A 17,502-nucleotide genomic window follows, 5' to 3' on the forward strand; every position below is an offset into this window, starting at 1 on the left:
ACAAGACATAAGAGCTGATGCTCACGCTGATGGTGCACAGTCTCACTTACACTGTCCTTTTAACCCCATAAAACTCACTCCAGGCTTTAGTGCCCTTAAAAACTATCCAGATACCGAAGCATTAAGAAAGAGAAGATGCAGGACAAATCGTCAGCTTTTCCTAAGGAGAGGAATAGCAATACAGGCAGCCCATGACCCACCTGTCTCCGTGGGTCTGGTGCTGTGGAGCAGCAAAGCTCAGAGCCATCAATGAGGAGGAGGAGGCTGGGTGACTGGTGAAGGTCAAAGCATTCAAATGCAACCACGATGGGTGCGTGAGCTCAGCAGTGCTGCACCAACAGTTCGGCTGTAATTAATGGAGAAAACAGCTTCTTGCACAGATTGCAGAAAGAAATGGGTGGAAGAAGTAGCTAGAAAGTATACAGCGTTGAAGTCACAGGGTATAAGGAGTAATCTTGTCAGCTATATCACATACCAAACAGTTCAGAAGTTTCAGGAAACCTATAAAACTACCTAAAGTGATGAGCTCAGGCTGGTTGGGGTCTACGATGGCCTTAAGTGAGCCAATTCCTGCTAAAAAACATATGGCCCTGTTCGTAAACATTAGTCATTTCAGTGCGATATCATGTTCATGCGATCACAAGATTTCCATAGCAGATTTGGCTTCCTCATAACCAGCACCAAGCAAACGCAGAAGAGCTTCAATCTGTCACCAGGCACTCAAAAACACATACCTAAACACAAGGAGCTGCTAAAAACACCAGTTCCAAGCCCAATAAATTGCAGAGGACAGGAAATCCATTTTAGAAAGCATTTCAAGAGGTTAAGCAGGAGCAAAACCCGACCATTACAGATTTTCAACAGACTGGTCTCAAAGAAGTTGCGTTGGGTTGCAGTGGGTTGAGCAAAACACTTCATTACAATGTGGTGGGGTGAAAGGAGCTTTGAAAACTAAAGTAAAACACAACTTTGGTGGATAATCACTCAAAAATAAGAATGTTGAATTTATCTTTATCTCAACCCTGTCCACAGGGAGGGTGGAACTAGATGATCTTTAAGGTCCCTTCCAACCTAGCCATTCTATGTTTCATTGATCTACTGATTTTCTTTGCAGGATTGCTAAAGATGTTTGATTTCTTGATAAAACCTGTACTCTGATATAAATGCTTTTCCTGTGAGGAAAAGCTTGTATTCCTATTTCCCCTGGCTGGTTCTGCTGAAAGCTCCCATTGGTGGCTCAAGTGCCATTGCAGGGCTCCCATGGGGAGCCCAGTGGCAGGAACAGGGCTCTGCCAGCAGCACCAGGCTGCAGGAAGAAGGTGATTAAGCAAAGGTTGATGACTACCGGCTAAGAAAACACAAAACTGACAATGCAACGACCCTTTGGGAAGGAAACAGCAAAAAAGATGCCATTATAACTGCAAGGAAGAGCCTGAAGGCAATGTTTCAACAGCTCATCGAAATTAACAACAATTTCCAATTTACAAGCTTTTCCTTTGTTTTTGCATTAGAAGCATTCCCAAGGTACAATTGGTTTCAGACAATAATTACCTTGAGAGGTGCTGCATTAAATTCATCATTTCTTCCCATTTCTCCCACGTTTGTAACAGGAAACATCAGATAAATGTCACAAAATTGGTGCTGACCGCACCTCTTTTCCTGGTGGGTTTATTTCTTTTCTCACCTTAGCAGCTCTCCCCAAGCTGAGAGCACTGCCTGGTTTCTCTTTCCATACCTCTCTGCAAGAGCTTGCAGCCTTCATATATAAATTACAATTCCCCTTTATTAATCTAATTGATCGTTTGGTTCCAAATGCATATGCAAGATCTTTTGAAACCTTTTAGACCCCTGTGGTTCAATATCAATCTCAAAATATTAAAAGCATCTTGTGGAAAATTAGAAAGCAGATGAGACACTTTGGGACTGGAGATGCTGTAGAAACTTTTAAAGCAGCATTGACACAATTATTGAATGCTGTCATTGCTCAAAAGGGCTTTTTGTTTTATTGGTTCTTTTGTAATTGTTTTGTACTTTTACTCTGCCAGGAATTCAACTTAAATGAGAAACAACGTTAAAATGAAACCAAATGAAGTCACACACTTTGGGGACTTTAATATTTTAATGCCCATTTTCCAGGCCCAGATACTGCGCTGCCTGAACTTCCTGGAGTGCTGTTGTCATCTAAGAACAAAATACTTTGGAAGCACAAGTGCTCATTCCCAAATGATGAAAAAGCCTTAGAAAAACACAAAGAAAGTATAAAACATTGAATACAGGTCTCTTTAGTATGCAATGCTTCTCTAATTTCTGTCTGATTAGGTAACTTCCCCCCTAGATCTGGAGCACTTAGGGGAAGGAGCATGTGTGACGGTGACTCCTTGGGAAGCTGCCCTTGCTGGGAAAAAGAAGGCTGTGTTTGGCACCGTACAGCATGCAGAGACACGACTGCAGGTGGCATGATTGTTCCAACTGAATTAGAGCAACAAACAATGTTATTGGCATTCCGTGCAAGGACAGTAACTGTTTTCTCAAGAAAAGTAAAGGAAAACTTCCCTCTTTTTTCCACTCTTATCAAAGCATGCACAGGGAAGGAAGCAACCTGAACGCAATTGAAAGAATCACGATGCTAACCCTTACAGAAGAAAGCAAAAATAAAACCGGACCGTATCAATATGGCTGTTGAGTTTCAAACACCTTCACAGCGTCAAATACGTAGTGTTAGGAAGTGCCATAAGGCAACGCTGAGTTTAAATTAACATGGAGCTGCTTTGAGCACCAGAGCATTTTGAGATAAAGGGGTTAACAGCCTAACTGGTTTAATTTCAAACTTCTTGCAGACGTTTAGAGTCAAATTTTATCTTTAAATTTAGGCCTGGTGACTTTGAGTGGATTGAGGAATCTTTCGCCATACTTAACAACACAAAGTACAACACTGAAAGTGAATTATTACGAAATACAACAAAATAACTTGAAAAAGCAACATTTTTTGCTAAAATTCTCTGCTTAAAGTTTTGCACAGTGAACTAGTTGGTGAAAAAAAACAGCCACGTGAATATCAGCAAGAATTCTCAAACAATAACGATCAGAAATTAAAATTACCAGGGAGTATTTGTTAAAATTCTTACATCTTTTCAGTGTTTATTTTTTCTACATGGGCCTTTCTGACTGCACCCAAAATGAGCTGAGTTTAAATGTGGAGAACATTGGGCAGAGGATCTCAGTGACTCCAAGTGAAAGGGGTAATAAGAAAAGAAAATACAGCAAGTACATGGGCACTAGCAAAGAGGGTTATAGGGGGATAAAATGGAAGGAAAAATAAAAAACAGGAAACTTAAAGAAGAATTTTTCAGAAGAGTAAACAGCTCAGAAAGTAAAGTAAATCTTGCAGGACTTGGCATGATTTACTTGAACTTTTCTCTTTAATCTCTTCATTACTTCTTGTTCTAGAGAATTTACTCACACAATATGTTTTATACTTCTGCTTGTAAATAGCTAACACTAAGTGAATCCTCCATCACCAGACACCCCAAGAAGATTCCATGAAACCTGTCATTCTTCTTCCCTCAGCTATAAAACTTCCCCAGTCAAAAGTGGAGTGTGTGTATATATATAGATACATATATATATATATATATAAAAGAAGCAAGAATATTCACCAGCGGATGAGAAGGAAGACAGAGAGTGCAAGCATCAGCTGAAAATGATGGTCATGGTTACATGAAGGCCACAGCTGTTTGCCTTTATCTAACTTAGAAAAGGAAAAGGCTACCTGACAACACAATCCTAATTCAGCAGGGGACAAGAAATCGTAAGGGAATATCACCTGTTTGCCATGACCACAAAGAAAAAGAAATCAGACTGTTTTTACACAGGGAGTTGCATTAAAGGCACTGCAAATCTTTGCCATCTGGCTTTTATCACTTTGATTTTACCAGTCCTCTATTTAAGTTCAATAAAGAGCCGATGGTTAAAAAAAAAAATAATAATAATAATAATAAAAAGATCAGCATGACCTTTCACCACGCTACTTAGCTGACTGTTCACATCATCTTTCTTCCCCACACCTAGGGCTATGACCCCTCCCTGCTTCCCCAGCTAACCTGGCCCATCAAGCTGCTGTAAAACTCCACCCTGTTAATTGGCTATTGTCCTACTCCATTGACTCTGAATTGGGTCAGTTATCTATTAACCCATCATACCTTAATACATCCTACATTTCTGTGTGGGACTCCCAGCCCAGGAAAGCCCAATAAGACGCTGCTGTTTTCCCAGTTCAGAGGTCAGCAATGGCAAAGGCCATTACTTCGGTGGTGATTCATGAGACAGTGATGACAGCTCCCTTTTATACCTCCTCGTAAGGATGTTGGATAAGAGCACAACTGGATAACAAGATAAACTTTCCCAATAAATTATGACTCAGTGTCACTTTGGAGTAAACCACAGCATCATTCACCCATAAATCAATAATGAAGATGTTAGATGGATGTAATTTACCCACTAAAGAGTGTGAAAAAGCCAGGAGCTGCTTTTAAATAAGCTTTTTCTCACTTGCCACCTGATAACCTGAGGTATGGACAAGACTCACCTACTGCTCCACAGCCGTTTTCTAGGATCAAAGCATTATTTGCAAATCTGGATGTCCATCTTGTTATCAATAACTCCAGTCAATTACAATCAGAAAGGAATCATATTCTTCCACTTGTTCATTCACATCAACATTACGATCTAGGGAAAGGTCATAATGCTCCAATATCCAAAATCCAGTTAATTGATTCCCTCTGGGTATCAAATCCCTCCAGCACTGGAGTTATTGCTGCATCAATCATATTGCTATTCATACCAAAGAATTAGAAGGATGTCCAAAACACTGAAATCTTTTGCTACTTCTGTCTTCAGTTTCTCCTCCAGCCAATTCTTGAGAACACCAATTTTCTTGATAACACATTTAAAATTCAACTGCCCTCAAAGGATTTGATTGTGTCTATAAATCTGAGCCTGGCCTCTGATCAGATCCCCCAAATGGTCCAAATTACTCCCAAATCCTGCCACATTATTTTCATCTATACCTTAAAAAAAAATTGAAGGATCATCTTTATCATCTGTTTTGGTTATATTATGTCCTAGAACCACAGAGAAATCAGATCAACTCTTCCTAAGTGATTAAGCTTTCCTTTAGTGATACATAACATGACTACATTTTCATCTCACTCCCAAGTATATAAATCTTCGCATTTTTCCTTGAGGAACCACTAACAAGGGTATCAGACTCCCATCCACAAAATCTTATATACATATACATATTTTCTCCAAGTAAATTACAAATCCACTCAAAGCAGTGGTAAGTTGAAGGACCCAGCCTCTTTCTCAGAAGTTCCATTCATTAATTTTCTTGTACTTAGAGCTGTCTGCTCTCATCATTTACATGATTTTAGTCTTAAAAAAATATTTAAAACCATATTATCATCGAGTACTCTCCTACCAGATGGAAACCTTGGCCCTACAGAGGGACCCTGCTCTAGCCAGGGACATCTGAGTTAAATTGGGCAAAGCTATGACAATGAGTACCAAAAAAACAGAAAAGGGAGTATCCAGCTCACACTGAAAGAGGAGCTACCCAAGATACTCGTAAGGCTTTAGTGGAGTCCAGTGGCAGGACAGATAGGCTGAATGGTAAAACATGAGAACAATGGAAACCAAGTCACAGCAGTTAGGCAAAGCAAAACATCTTAGAGGCAACCCTGTTTGACCGAGAGTTTGCTCAGAGGTACTCAGTCCATAGATAAGATGGACACTGTGGCTAACTCCTTTTTTTCCAGTTATACCTTTACTCTAAAATATTTCCACAACTATTTATAAAAAATAATGAAAAACAGTTCACTAAAAAAAATGCAGATTCTGAAGGAAAAAACACAACCATGTAATTTTGCAGCTGAAACATTCTCCAGTCACCTGATATAAAGCATTCACTGAACTTTCTTTGACTAATTAGAGAAGCTCTTCAAGCTGGTGACAGAGCTTTCCTCCCGTGAGCCCAGCAACACAGACAATAAATAATAATAATTGCAGGGTGAATTCAACTACGGTTTTTTTTATTGCTGAGGAACACAAACAACAAATAATGCCCGTACATCTATCAAAGAACCCAAGTTCAATGAACCATCCTAACTGTGTGCATTTATTTAAAATAAAAATGGTATGCAAATGTATATGCAAATTAGGGGTGGCCCTCAAGCTCCTGGAGAGTTGCCAGAAAGCCCTCAGTGTTGCAAAGTTGAGCATCCTATCTGCCATATGGTAGGACCTATCAATCTCGGAAGGGAAGAGATACCAGCTCCTCATGCAGATGGCACCCAGCAGAGTACCTGTACAAAGTTTGGGGATGTAATGATATAAAAAAGAGGCCTTTCCAATGTTATGAAAAGCATTCAGCTTTCTAATCACAGCTTAACCATTAATGCTACAATAAAATGACGCAGAAAGTAGCACTATCATATAACTAACGCCTATATAAAAGTCTTCCAGGAGGATTTACTAGCCAATGATGGAAAAATTTACATACATCTTTCCTCATTAGCTGTTTCAGTTTAATAGGAACATGCATCTTTGGGATGGAATGGGTTAGCTGAGATCAGGAGGGTGCTTCTCACTTCCCCACTTGTCTCCACTGATTTCTTTGTGATTGACATTAGTAGCATCAAAGCTCTAAGTACACAAACTAGCTTTCTTCTGAAGAAAACTAAACCAGAAGAGGTACCCCTGAGACACATCCAAGCTGTACCCACTGCTAAATTCACAGGCCTGTCCTAGCCCAGGTCCTGAGCGAAAATTTCTGATACATTTATAGGTTTCAGCATGACAGCTTCACTCTACATAGGGGCTCCCACTGCCTCACAGTGTCATTAACGTATATGCCCCCAGCAGAAACACAGGCCCAGAAAAACACCAAGAGCTGTCTTTGCTGCAACAGGCACATGGATGTTGCAAAGTACATCAACTTTTCTTGATAGTTTGGGGGTTCTCACTTCTCTGAAAGGGAGTTTGGAGAAAAGATGTTCGCTTTTGGTATAGAGCAGTCATGCCAAAGAAACTTCCCGTTCCCACATGCATACCATTAGCACAGTGTACATCTGAAAAAATATATTTATATATCTCAGAATGTGAAGTGCTGCGTAATTAGGAGTTTAGATGAGGAATTTATGACGGAGGAACAGGATTCGGGAGTTCTGTCATCTGTTCCGCGCCCCACTCGCGCAGCTCCACGAGGAAGCTGCACGCACGCCGCACCGCGCTGCCTCTATTTATAAAGTGGCGAGAACATCACCCGCTCCGCTGCGAGGCCCACTCAGCCAAGCTGTGTGAGTATTCCATAATGAAGAACTCATTAGCAAGACAGGGGCTCTCTGCCTGTTGACACGTTGCTGTCCGCGGTCCTACTCGAGCTGTGAGCGCTGGGGCTTGCGGGAGCTTCCCTCTCCATGGGATGGCATGGACTGATGGGTTGGCCCCACTGGAGCTGAGGATGCCCGGTAAGATCAGGCTCCCAGTGTGGGAAAATGGTTAACACTGCCCTGACAATGTGCCTGAGCTTGATGCATTGCCAAACGCGATGTATAGATTTTGTGTAGTGTTGCCTGTAATCAACCTACCGTGGTATAATTAAGGGACTGGTTTAGTTTAGATTAAGAAACGAACTCTCTTTCTCAAATGCAAAATTGGACAAGGGTTTGTGGCGTGGTTTTCGTTTTGTTTTGTTCCTTCTCTAGCTAGAGAAAGAGAACATTTGTAATTTCTTTCCGTTGTATATTGTGAGGCTCCTAAAGCAAAAAAAAAAAAAATCTGGCAAACAGACTTTGTGTATTGCACGCCGCATGATTAGCACAGGTCTGCTGGTAACATGAAATCAGTTCAGACAATGGACAAAAATAAATCTTCAGTAGGTACAGCAGATTTGAGATGGAGAAGGCATTAATGGCTGTTAAATGAGGTATATTGCATAGAAGGATTATATTTTGAATGGTGTTAAAATTGCTCTGGGAGTGAATATTCTGACAAATGTTATTATTTGTGTACTTGAACTGTGCTGTGATGGGGTTGTAATACTGAAGAGAGTTTATGAAGAGTACCAATAAAATCTCAACGAGTTTTGTTTTTTTTTCCTTTTACATTCTGAAAAGATAAGAGGGTAAACTACGCTTACAGTATTTGCACTGCAGCTATATTTATTTCTCACTATTCAAGGAAATTTTCTTAAACACTTTTTTTATAAAATCATGCAGTAAAAGTGCACGAGTGAAAACGGAGCTCAGACCCTTGCAAGCTGTGAAATCAAATTGCCGTTCTTTTGCCCATTCCGTGATGTTTGCAAACACTGTGCTTTGGCCACCAGTTGCAAACCATACATCAGCCTGGAACGGCTTCTGAGGCAAATATTCATGAAGTGCTAAAAGTCTGGCCCGGGTCTACGTGTGCATTATAGGCAATGCATTATAAATGGCGTGGAGCTGCTGCAAGGAGCATGGAGGCACCCCTGGGAAATGGGGAAGTGCAGCTGCAGCCGGAGGGTCAGACTGCTGTTGCAGTGTTCTGCAGCTGGAGACAGCCTGGCTCTGCCTCTTTGCAGAAGCCCCCTCAATCCCAGACAATCTCCTAGCATGCTTCCAAGTCACCCTGTAAATATTTGGTGAAAGTTTACACATGGTTAAATCTTAGCCCCAGATTCACGAGTACAAGCTGGTTCAGTGTTGGCTTAAAGCCTTCAGAGAAGCTACACGTCTGCCTCAAATATGCTTTCCAGTAGGTTCCCATGACCACCACTCAGGGGACACAGCTCCAGCCTCCAACTCTTGCCACTTGCCTCTCTAATTCCTTGTTTTTCCTTTCTACACGGACTTCAACACGCATTTTGCTCCATCCTGCAAAATCCGCCACAGGAGATGCCTTGCTTTTTACCAACTTTTTACACAGGTATATAGCAGTAGGACAAGGGGGAATGGATTTAAACTCAAAGAGGGGAGGTTTAAGTTAGATGTTACGACAAAACTCTTCACTCAGAGGGTGGTGAGGCGTGGGAACAGGCTGCCCAGAGAAGTTGGGATGCCCCATCCATGGAGGCACAAAGGCCAGGCTGGATGGGCTCCTGGGCAGCCTGATCTAGTGGCTGGCAACCCTGCCCATGGAAGGGGGGCTGGAACTATAGGATCTTTAAGATGCTTTCCAACCCAAACCATTCTGTGATTCTATGATTCTCACTCGCTCCTCATCAACTCATCAGACCTCCTCTTTCTGCCACATTTTTCCTCTTTTGTCACTAGTACCTTTTCAGTCAATAGTTTCTAAAATGAGATGCTGTATGTCTCAGCTTTGGTACTGTGTCCTTGTTGAAGGCAAGCTGGCAGACTGTCAGGCTGTTTTCAGTAAGTTATACCACATTCAAAGTTAAAACGGGACCATTTATCCATGTTTGTACTTCTGGGATCATGATTTGTAGACACAATTCGTTCCAGCAATGGAACTTTTTGTTATCATTTTCAGAGGAACACTTGGCAAGATGGGGCCATTTTTAAAAAAAAAAAAAAAAAAAGGAAAAAAGAAAGAAAGTTAAAAAAAAGAGAGAAAAACCACTGCTAGGCTTTTTCAATTTTCACATCTCTAGGTTATCAACTGCTACAACTAATACTGCGCCGGTACACTGGTGAAATAGAGCTTTTCCTTTATAATTCCTTTCAGATAAGCTGTTCTTTTGCCATGGGCTCCCTTGCACACCGGTACGAGTGAAACAGGAGAACACATGAAACTTTGATGCAGTTCAGATCCTTTCAGAATACAAATGACAGGGCTGTGATTTTGGAATCAGGGCAGGACTGAACTACTGTTGGGTGGATCCTCCCTGCACAAGGGCAGCCCTGCAATGCTTCACCTGGCGTTATACCCTGGAAGGGTATAATTCATCTCCAAACACACTAAAATAACTCGGAATTCAAACTTGCTTGCAAACAGGTTCCTTTCTATTGCTAAAGGAATATCAACTAAATGTGTTTTCTTATTTTTTCCCCTTAAGTAGATGGGGATGAAGATTTTGCATAATTAGTAGCACATTTCACACGCACACAAAAAATAAATCTGTGAACTAATTCCATCAGAAATTCAGATCTCATCTCATAAAAAGGAGCACAAGGAGATTTTCCCCATATTTGTTTGAAATCGAACGTGTTTCAGAAGGGACGTGTTTGGCACTGATGTTCAGAGCTGAATTTCTGTGTTTTTATTTTTTTAATTAAATTTGAAAATAAATTTCAGAAAGTAGAGTGAGAATGTTACATAATTCAAAAGTAACCAGAACATTTCACCTCAGCCAAGTAAATGAGGTGAAATTAGTTTTTAACAACCTAAAATCATTAGCGATTTCTCTTAATATTTCTTTTATTTTCTTTTTCTGCCAAGAAGTTCCTTTCAATTCTCATTTAGTTTGGCCTTTCCAAATTTCTCTTAATTTAGGTGTCCTCAACTGGAAAAAAAAAACCCAAATGGATTATTTGCCAAGCTCAATCACAGGCTAATGAGCTTATGAGTAAATTACAGAAAGTCCCTATACTGCCTCCTCCTCTTCTTTCAGCCAAATTTCACAGTTTTCTCCTAAACAGTCATTTGCAATAAACTTTCTATGCATTCAATTTCTGTTGAACTGCAAAGATCTATTCTCATTTAAAATCTTCTGGAGTTTCAGTAGTGACCTGAGAAGATGGAGCACAAAATTCCTGCCAGGGGATGTTAATTCTCCCTTGGTGCAATCTTTGCACCATGATACACTGAGCCAATTGTAACTTGCATAGAGGGCTCCTTGTCATGGAAATTTTAATACTGATAGTAAAGGGATCTGATTTCTATAGTGTTTTTATGTCATTGTTTCTCATGACTTATATTTCCCCACAATTTAATGTAATCAACAAAAATGGAAAACTTGCTTTCAGTAATACATACTACCCTGTAATTCTTAACATAAACATCAGTAGATCTAGGATAATTTCTAATATATCCCACCACTAACCCTTCTGGAAGGTACAGAGTTCACTCACTGCTGATGTACAACACTTTTTTGTGTGATTTTTGGCCAATTTAAATCCATTAAACCCAACTTTCCACTTATTCTGTGGCTCCATATCTTAGCATGAACCTCTTCTAGGAAATCCTGTCAAAGGATGCCTGAACGTGGAAGTATAGGATGTCTGTTGCCTTGTTTTGTCTATTCTGGCATAAATAATGATAATGGATTATAGTACATCTGTCAGGTATTGGAACTTTCCTCCCTTGTTAAACTTGCTTTCTCTACTCAGGCAATACTTGTCTCCATGTACCTTTCATTTGGTTTCTTAAAATATTATTTAGGACATTCTCCATGGTTTATGCCAGGAGATATGTTCTTCCCCCATGTGTCCCTAGCCCATTTTAAAATAACGCTTTTCTATTAGAATTTGACTGTCTTCAAGGTTCTGAAATTTCTAATACAGAACCTCCAATTTCACTTCTTAGATGTATTTTGTCTCCTCCCGATGTCTCATCAATTTTTTAAAAGCCTCTAATCTTTTAATAGCCAATTTGAGTGGTATCTGCATGCTTCTTAATTCCTCATTTTCAAGCTCTTAAATGGAGTGCTGGATTTATTTAAATGAAACAGACAGGTGTACAGAAATTTTCTCAGAAAATTCCGCTTTGTTTTGCTTCTCCACTTTATTACGTCTGAGGGTGCTTTGGGTTTTCAATAACACAACAATTAAAGTCAAACATAACACACGCGGAAGATGCTTTGTAGAATATTTTTAGTTTAAATTTAATTTTGTGTGCCAAAACCCTATTTATGGTATTATCGTGATGCCCACTAACCTTCCTGGAGTTAAAACTCTGCCAGCATTCCCATTCGAAGCCAGCGCTGTGGTTGTAACTTAGCCGTGAAAACCAGCCCCAGGCTAAAACAAGGCATTGAAAGTTTTCTCCAAGGACTGTTTGTTTGGGACTTTTTTAATGGTTTGCATTAAAAAGAATGAGGCTTTTTTTAGTACATCTTTAATTTGAAAAAAAAAAAAAAAAAAAGAACAACAAAATAAAAACAGACTTCGTAACGAACTTAGGCAGACCATTAGTCTATAATGTGGACCAGACTTCATACGTGTGCAAGTACGTATGTGTATCCTTATAAACAATTAACTGCAATGCAAAATTATTAAAAACAAAAAGCGAGTAGGACTACTTTTTTTTTTTCAAATAACAGTTTTAAAATGAAGATAGATTAAAAATATAAAAGAAAGAAAGCCAACACTCATTAGACTGAAAATCCCAAGTCAGAGAAAGTCTCTCAAAAGGTCCAAAGCACCCTACGTGCAGCCAAAGGCTGTTTGCTGCTCTGTACTCATGGTTTTGTCTCTTTCTGGCACACAGTTCTCACCTACAGCTCGCAAAGGGCTGAGAACATCTCGGCTTTAACCAAGCTATCAATAACATCAGAATGACGGTGCCTTAGCAATGAACCAAGAATCACCAAACTCATCTCACAGAGAGGGTTAACAACTGCTTGCAGATGGTGGCACCTTTGTATGTTTCACCTTTGTTACCACGACTTCAAGTCCCAAATCTTTACAGGCTCTATCCTGTAACAGGGATAGAGTCTGAACATGGGGTTGTATGGAAGTTGTGCATGCAAATTCTAAATTATATTCCAAAGGAAAACCCCATCCAGCTGGCCCCTAGATGTCTCAAGGCAAGATGCTGGTTTCCATCCCACTAAAACGAACCTCTTCACTTCCAGAAACCTGTGGCAAGCAGGAGAGTTGTAGAGCTACAAGCTCTTTGTGGTATGAATAATTCCTCAATAAAATCGCTACTATTTTTTAATAGATACAAAGTTTTAATACATACAACCTTATTATAACTGGAGAGGTGATTGCAGATGGGAATACAGAGGAGCATCCCCTTCATGATCTCCCCTAATTTTCAGAAGGCAATAGCGTTGAGGATCTAGCAGATCAGGCCTCAGAAAGACCATCACCACTCAACCCTTATCTGCATGGTCCCAAATGTCAGGGCAGCTCCTAAGAAACTGCATAGCTGAGCTTGAACCTTGACCCCAGTATATCCGTGACAGAATCTGACTCCTGAGACTGGCTCCTAAAGTCTCATTTCTGAGCTTTCCTCCGTTAAATAAAGCACTTTTATTAGGTGAAGGGGTTTGTTTAACAAGCAGGTTACGTTCATTCTCAGTCACCTGGGAAACACAGGTCACAGCCCTTCATATAATAAATCACTATCTGAATTCTGAACACATGGGACGTTTTGCTCCATGCTGTGTTTTATACAGAAAGACCTGAGCAGTTTGCATCTGGATCTAAAGTGCCTTTAGGTTACTGAGGATATTTATAACTGCTGTTTCAATGCTTCCCTGATACACAGCACTCGGTTGGTCTGCTTGGGCAACACCGAGATTCACTTCCTAGCTGTTTGAAGTATGTAGATTTATGAAGGAGAGCACTTCACATTAGCATAAAGAGAAGAAGCAGATACACAAACTTTGGCACAGAATTAAGGACACTGAAATTGACGGTAACAACACTGCTCTTCATTTAAATCTGAATGGCACAGATAGATAAAAACAGATTTAAAAAGAGATCAAGGCTTAGCATTATTAATCTAAGTTTGGCTCCAAGGTAGTTTTTTTCAAAAACACCTAACAATCCTCAAGTCCCAGAGAAACTCGGTCATTTGAAAACGCTGCCTTCGAAATACCAGATATGGATTCTTAAAGATTCAGAATAGACGCAGCTGCAGTTGCTGGATGAACTTGGCCAAATATTATCTTGCTATGCCACAGGTTGCTCATCTTTGAATAAGGATTATACCACAGAAACACAGACAGACAGAAAGGCTTGTTTGCACTCATTGCATACGTCAAATCAATTTATAACTGCAAAAGGAAAGCTTCTGTTTTTATTCTTTTACCTGCACAATTAGGAATTGTCATCTTAATGACATTTAGTCTCCTTAGACACTTGTAAAATGTACTGAACTCTATCATTTTGTTGCCACCTGCTCCAGGATTAGCTACAACATGTTTCTGCGTTAAGAAGAAATACATCACACGGTGTCATATCATCTTCAGGGAAATTCTGCTGTCACTTATAGGCAAGAAAAGCTGTCATCTTCCCAAAGTGAGCCAGCAAGAGTCTGCAGAGGTCACTGATGTCCACCAAGTTACCCACCCCAATAACGTAATTTTACACACTGGAAAGCCTAAATAGTTGAAAGCAAATCTATTGTTGCTGCAACACTGGAATGTGTTGTTAATAGGTATGACAAAGTAGTAATATCATACCAGCATTTTTTGTATTTCCACTTCAAACAGTAAATCCGACTGAATTTACCTAATACTTCAATAATCCAATTATAACACTTTACTAGCAGAAATCATCAGCACATAAGCCTCAGAGGCTGTTAAATTAGGACTGTGTCGAGCTGCTCACCCAAGATGCATTTCAAACTCTGACGAACAAGTTCCTCCAAATTCATCGGGCTCAGCTTATGCCACCACAGGGGCATATAAGGAATGACCAGAAACCACCCCAAATACACAGAGCTCAAACTAGTGAGAAATCCAGCCCAGCCACAGCAGTGGGGATAGGTGCAAGACACCGAGCAACGTGACAAAAGCCCACAGAGTTCAACTCACACTAAAACATAACGAACTACTCCGTTTTTAGCTCGGCAGAAATTGTGCATTTTGGTGTCAACCTTGGAAGCGGCAGATTTATCGACTAAAGTCCATTAATACTAAATACTGTATGTTCTAAACACAAATAGCCAATGTTTTCCAATACTGGAGGATTTAGTGCTCGTAAGTGTAATTTCATTTATCTTTTCGCAGTCATATCACTTCCCTTTACTCCCTTCCACCATAAATCTGCACACAGTGACTGCATTTCTTGCATATCCAACTCCTTTCTTCCCCTGCACGTAGTATTTATTTAATGGATTGAGGGAACTATCCTTCAAACAAAATGGGATATTCTATTCACAGTTAGAACATTAATATGTCAGTAAAGGTTTTTTTTCTTTTACCTTCAAAGGAGAAAATAAATCGTGAAGACTTAAATACACACAGGCTTGTTAATGAGCAATGACGTTGTGATTTTTCAAAAATGACACGACCTGGTAAATTCCCAAAATTTAGACAAGAATTTTGGTCCATATTCAGTAATTATGGCAGAAACTCCTTTCAGCATTACGATATCCATTAACCTGCTGTATACAAGTGCTGGTCAAACTTACCTTAGTAAAGCTTAGAAAAACTGTGATGCATCATGAGAAAGCCTTGGGTCAAAGTTGATCCCCAGTCCTATAAAGCAAAACAAAACCACAGATTAAATAATACTCCCAGATACTCTGCACAGATCTGAATTTCCTCAAAGCATCAGATGTTCGAGCCTGTAATTGAGCTGGGTTTACCTCAATTTTGATCAGAGAAATGCATGGTTAAATATCAACTGCAATTAATACTGAGAGTAAAAGACAGCTTACTTCTGTGAACGCTGCTGACATTTTGTGTGTGGTATGTTTCTCTTTACTAATTAAATGCAGTGAACTATTTTCTGACGGTTAAAGCATTTCACCAAATTTCCAATTTAAAATGAGTTAAATACAGAATATTTACTTGTAGCTCTATTCTGCTCAAATCCAGAGATGGGACAGAAGAGGTAGACTGCACGAAAAGAAACACAGATTGTAACTACTCCATGTTTGGCAGTTGGCTGTGGAAAATACAATCCTGCCATAAATATACAAACCAACCCCAGTTTTGTATTGCATTATTTTTAAAATAATTGCAACATTCTCACATCCCCTAAAATGTGCCACATATCCATAAAAATTATCCATATATGTCTCCAAATGAATGAATTACTTTTCACTGCACTGTAAAATACAGATAAAGGAACTCTACCCAGAACATTAAAAAACGCTTTTAATAGATGCTTTTCCATATGCATAGTAAAGAATTATTTATTTCACTTGGGGATGACTGGAAAACTGGATTTATATGAAAAAATGTTAAAATGTGAATTTTGGCTGGTGCTTCTGTCTGCACGAGAGCCTGGTTGGGTGTTTGCGTGCAGGAATAGGTGAGGATGTGGAGGGCAAGACAGCTGTGCTGGCTGGTCTGGCACAGGGTACAGCACAGCTCGCAGAGCAGAGCTGCTCCAAAGCCCAAATCCAGTGCCCGAGACACTCCAAAGGAAAACTTGTACTTAGTGCTTGCTTGCAACCCGTAACATTGTTTTAAATACTCTCTGGACTTTTTAGGACAACAGCACGAGGAACCTCAAACATTAGGAAGGTCTGCGAACCTTGTTTGTACAGACAGTAAAATATCTGACAGAGGGAAAGAAGTAGAAAGGAAAAAAATCACTATGGGAAACTTGAGATTCTTGTAACAAAGACCTTTTCATGCTCCTTAAGTATAAAAACATAGATTTATTGAATATCTCTTTCCAGTAGGATTTCTAAATATGTAAAATAAGAAGGAAAAAAAAAAAAAAAAAGCAAGCATGAAACTGGAATATGTCCTTAAAGATAATTGGAACAAAATCAAATCTGCAGATTCCCCATAGAACCTTTATTTAAACATACTCTTCTAGTTACCGTTGCCGGACCCTTTCCATCTCATGCTTTTGCTATGTTAATTTGCTAAAAAGGACACCAAACCAGTATGGGAGAAACTGCGTCGGGGAGGGAGCCTGGCTTCCATCAGCCTGGCATGCCAAGGCCACGGGTCTCAGGGACTGCTCAAACACACAGGGCAGGGAAATGCTGGCCAGGGGAGCAGGGAGATGTTAGGAGCCCTGGAGTTTAGATCCTGAGTGCTGGAAGACAGCTGGAAAAGATTTAGACAGTGTTTCCATCGCTCTCCAAGCAAGGAGTGCCAGCAAATAAATAAATAAATAAATAAATAAATAAATGTAGCTTTCTCCATATATATTTTTCATCACAAAAGGTGATTCTCAAGTTGTGGATGTTTTTAATAGTTAGACGGAAAAAGCTAACTCGGAAAAGATATTCAAGGAGTGCTTGGAAAGGAAAGACTGATACTTCACAAAACAGAAGGGACAAAGTAAAGCAATATCACAGCAGAGCTGCGGCTGCTCCAGGACTGAGCAAACCTCCCCCCCCTCTCGTCCTGGGGTGCCCACTAAGTCTTGAATATTGAGGAAATCACACGAGAGCTCCAACATTCAGGATCAATCTCTGCATGGCAATTAAAGTTTGCAATGGAGGTACCAAGGCCAGGGGGAAGTGCAAGGAGGGTGAATACTCCTCCAATGCTTCTGATGGATTTGGGAACACACAACGTGACACGGTCTGAGGTGAAAATATTGTAGTACTGAAAGTGAGAGAGCCAAAGAAAACAGGGCACAGAAACACGTGTAACAAACAACTTGTGTCAGGGAAAAGCACAACCTTCAGAAG

At 40.0% G+C, this 17,502-nt stretch overlaps 1 long non-coding RNA gene across 2 annotated transcripts in view; it reads right to left on the minus strand.

The window, feature by feature from the left end:
* LOC110400467 overlaps window positions 1-17,502 on the minus strand; it is a 485,666-nt gene that overhangs the window by 25,038 nt on the left and 443,126 nt on the right. For both annotated transcript variants that reach the window (XR_002439868.1, XR_002439867.1), the window contains exon 7: window positions 15,310-15,376. This is a non-coding gene — a long non-coding RNA (uncharacterized LOC110400467). The remainder of the gene's footprint in view (window positions 1-15,309; window positions 15,377-17,502) is intronic.

Source organism: Numida meleagris, chromosome 5, assembly GCF_002078875.1.
Source record: "Numida meleagris isolate 19003 breed g44 Domestic line chromosome 5, NumMel1.0, whole genome shotgun sequence".
NCBI lineage: Eukaryota > Metazoa > Chordata > Aves > Galliformes > Numididae > Numida > Numida meleagris.